This window comes from Furipterus horrens, unplaced genomic scaffold (genome assembly GCF_987537825.1).
Source record: "Furipterus horrens unplaced genomic scaffold, mFurHor1.1.pri manual_scaffold_3, whole genome shotgun sequence".
NCBI classification, from domain to species: domain Eukaryota; kingdom Metazoa; phylum Chordata; class Mammalia; order Chiroptera; family Furipteridae; genus Furipterus; species Furipterus horrens.
The window spans coordinates 137,341,855-137,346,202 of NW_028327173.1; the positions used below are offsets into that span (position 1 = coordinate 137,341,855).

At 41.2% G+C, this 4,348-nt stretch overlaps 1 protein-coding gene across 1 annotated transcript in view; it reads right to left on the reverse strand.

The window, feature by feature from the left end:
• LOC150016094 (T cell receptor alpha chain MC.7.G5-like) overlaps positions 1-4,348 on the reverse strand; it is a 242,803-nt gene that overhangs the window by 120,615 nt on the left and 117,840 nt on the right. The gene's annotated exons all lie outside the window — the stretch shown is intronic.

A 4,348-nucleotide genomic window follows, 5' to 3' on the forward strand; every position in this document is an offset into this window, starting at 1 on the left:
AATGGCTTTCAATGACTACAAAGCTATTCCTGCTATTGAAATGAAATCTCTTTCCAGGTATCCTCGCCACCCCCCATTGACCATAATTCTGCCCTCTGCTGCAATGGTAAATGGTCTTTGGCTGAAGGCTTTACTGTACACAGGAAGATAAGTGCCCGCTTTGGGAGACCCCAGGCTGAGCCTCCAAACAAAGTCAGAACAAAGTTTCATCTTTCATATTAGATAGTGTTCCTCAGCCTTTGAAAATTCTGCCATGGTTGATTTAGTCTTATGGATATTTATCTTACGGATATTATCGATATTAGAATACAATGCTCCCTTCCTCCTACTCTAACCTTAGAAAAGCTAAAGCTTCCATTTATTTTCATCACTCACAAATTATAGCTGGCCCTTGTACAACACAGGTTTAAACTGCATGGGCCCACTTATACATATGTTTTTCTTTAAAAATTTTTATTTTTTTTAGAGAGGGGAAGGGAGGGAGAGAAACATGGATATGATAAACATCGATCAGGTGCCTCTCATATGCGCCCCGACCAGGGACTGAACCTGCAACCCAGACACGTGCCCTGACTGGGTATAAGTAGGTTTTTAAAAATACATGTACAGTTGTCTCTCAGAATCCCAGGTTTTGCATCCACAAATTCAACCAGCTGTGGATGCAGAGGACTGACTGTATACATTATTCTATGCCACTTTATATAAGGGACTTAAGCATCCTTGGATTTTGGTATGGGATTGGTCCTGGAACCAATCTCCCTCAGGTACTGAGGGATGACTGTAAAGATTTGAGGGAATCGTAGTTATATGTGGTTTTCCAACTGAGCAGGCATCAGCTCCCTTAACTCCCACATTGTTCAATGTTAGCTGTAGTATGAATTGATTTCAGAATTTTTCCTCATACTAGGTTTTGATGGGAATAGAATGAAAACATATGCAGGATGCGATGGGGAGGAGGGTCTGAGAAAAGGGCACAGATATATGAGAATGGGTGACATACTTTATAGTTTGTAGAGGGTTGGCTACTGGAAACCTCCCTTAGCTATTGCCAAGACGTTGGATTATTCTAGCCACAGCTAAGCACTTTTGGAGGTGGGGTTGGGGTGGATTCTGCAAGATTCAAGGTTTCTGCACTTTTGGAATTCTCATATTTTCTTTCAGAAACTTTAAGAAAATACATATTCTGAGTCCACCATAGTATTTTCCCTGGTACTAATGTTTTTGCTTCTCTCATTTCACTTTGCCCTGTCCTTCCTACCTTTCTTAGCTTTGCTAAGTAGGCAGTGCATAGCAGGGACCATTTTCTTGGGGGAAAACAAAAGAAAAGAAAAAGTAAAATAAATCCACAGACTTAGGAACAGCCAGGTACAATATCTTATAAACAGTTGCAGTAGAAGAACATCCTGGCAAGGCCTGACAGAAACTGGCAATGATTTCTGATGAGCAGAATCCCCATTGCCATTTTCATACATTTGAAGAGAGGAAAGGTCCTACTGCCTTTTAATGCCTATCCAGTGTATGATCACCACGTGGGATTCAGAGAGAGAGATGGGCAAGGTCAGTGATACAGGAAAGCATTATGTCAAAGTTCTGTATAGATTTTTAGATTTTCCTAAAGTACATGTAGAGTTGTAATGCCTCCTTTCTAATAATTCCCTTAACTCTCAGCCTTCTTAATTCCTAAGAGAAAACATTAAATCCATGAAGATGCTCAGGAGAAAGTCTCCCAGTCTCTATCTTTAAGCAGGTGTTATATAATGGATGGATTGCAGTATGGGAATGTCTGAGAAGCTGATTCTCATGCCCTGCCTTGGTGGATGCTTCCTGGGTAGTTGGCAGTTGAGACCCACATCTGTTGTGGACTGGCCCAAAGCCAGCAGCTTTTGTTCTCTGAATTGGAAAGGAACTCAAATGTGGGGTATAAGGGGTACAGGGAACCACAGGATGTGGACATTATGGGTCTTGGGTGCCTCATAAGGAAGATACATCTGTTGGATGAGGCAGCTGGTGAGAAAACTGAGTCAGCAGGGGACATAAGCAATTTCCCAGCACGCAGGCCCCATCTGTCCCACCGCTTTCCACCTCTCTCTTAGAGCACGGGCTTTTCCAGGTTCATTAGCCAATCTGTGTAGTCAGGTCTGACTACTGGGATCAGAGAGAGGCCATAAACAATGCTGAACAAGGAGATCCTTCCTCCAGATGTGATGAAGACCATATGGCTTATAGTGTGGAAGCCAAAAAGCCATGGCAGAACCATCTTAATCCCTCCTGGCAAGCAATCTATCTGCACTGATAGATAAGTTGATTAGTGTATATAGGACAAAGGCTCAGTTTTCATCACTGAACTCTCTATATGCAGAAACAATGTACGAGATCTGGTAGAAATATATCCAAGTGGAAATACAGTGTGATTAGGGACCTGGTTAATCATAGCTTCTGGAGTCTGCATTAGAGATAGAAAAAGATTTTCCTCTCAGTCAGATTCATTTACTTTATCTTGAGCCTCCAGATTAACCCAAGATTATGCTGACTTCTTCTAGGTTATTTTTGAGTAGACTAGGTCTGCCATTAATACATGGTAGAGTGAGATGTGGTACTAGGGGAACAAAAGTACACTATAGAGTGTTGGAATTGTCTGAGGTGACGATGTTTCTTTCTTCCATCGAAGGCACAGGAGCTGGACAGCTCCAGATCCACAGAACTGGTGCACTCACGCCTTTGCCTAGGAACTTCACAGGCTTCATATAGCGCATAGAATCTAAGATTCAGTTTGGAGCCTTTACAGGAGTGATATTTAAATAGCCAAACCTTTTCCAATGGCAAATACAGTGATGAAGTGGCTGGACCTGTGTTTAGGTAGAAACTTCTGAGTCTTTCTGAGTCAGGCACCTTCAAGGGTCATAATATCAATGGAGTTCAGATGCAGTTCTAAAATGTTACTCTGGGGACAGATCTCTGAGAAAAATGCCCCCAGATGGGATAAGGTGGTATTAACTTTCAGCCCCCCATGTGTCAGGGTATGACTGAAAAGCAGAAGCAAAAGTAAGAAGGGATCTATTTTACATCATTTCCCTGCTGAGATGCAAATGGTTTGGGAAGATCATTGATGATTGGTGTAGGGTGTAGGGCGGAGGCTGGGAGAAAGAACTGAGAGTTAAGAAGTTTGTAGTGTATCAACACTCTGTGAGTAGATTTCAAAGAAGAAAGTATAATTTTATAAAGTGGAGGCTGAAGGGTAAAGATTAGAGAAAGATATTTAGAAATAAATGCTACAGGAGGCACTAAGTGAATGATTGGATATAGAGCTATAACATTGAGAGCATTTTTACTGATGTTGAACCATCCCAAGGTAGCCCAAGCTTGAGCTCATTGTTCCTGGTTGCTGCCAGAATAACAGAGAAATGGAAGAGGAAATCTCTCCATAAAGGTTTCTGAAGAAATTAAAAAATTTAACACGTACATTGACTTTGTAATGGAAATGAGAATGCATAGGAAATCCCGTTGGGAGTTAGCTTTGAAAGAAAATACTAGAAAACACAAATAAACCAGAGCATTTACAGAAAAAAGAGGAAAATCCATGCTTAATGAATGGTCAGATGTAACATAGCTTGAAACACATTATTTTCTATCAGAATATTGATGACTTGGGTCTGGATGCCTTGTGTTGAGTAACAATGGCAGCTGCTGCTTTGCGTGAGTTCAATCAGGAGACACAGGGAACAATTAGTCAGATCCCTGATACTGTTGTTTAGCAGAGCCTTTGGCTCAAGAACACATTGAGATGCCTTGTGCTTGCATGTTTTGTTTTTGTTTTTGAATGTTGTACAGAGCTGCTATAATACCTAAGGACATTGCCTTTTTCACCTTGTGTATGTGTGCTGTGTATATATGACACCCTGTATTGGTGACACTGATGACTTATTTGTAAACTTTGCTTAGGACCTAATGAATATCAGTACCTCAGGTAGTTTGCAAAATTGGGTTCCGGGGCTCTAATATAAGGATATAGACTTTCTTTTCTTTTTCTTACTGTCCGCAAATAAAACCAGACAATACTCTGTCTGGGACTTGGGAGCCATGTTACCTTTTTGGGAAAGCATTCTAAAGAGTTGTTTTAGAAAACCTAGGAAAGTGTAAGACTAAAGGTAAGCCACAGCCTGAAGCTCAGGCTGCTGACTTGAGCACAGATGGGAGGATGTTAACAGCCAAGAAATATGAGGACTTTGGCTCCTTTCCCAGAACTGCCAGGCTAAGACCTTGGCAGAGATTCAACAGGAAACTGAACTCTATTTGCATATCCTTTTATACATGGGAGATTAAAAGCTTCAACCTTGAGTGATCACAGTTT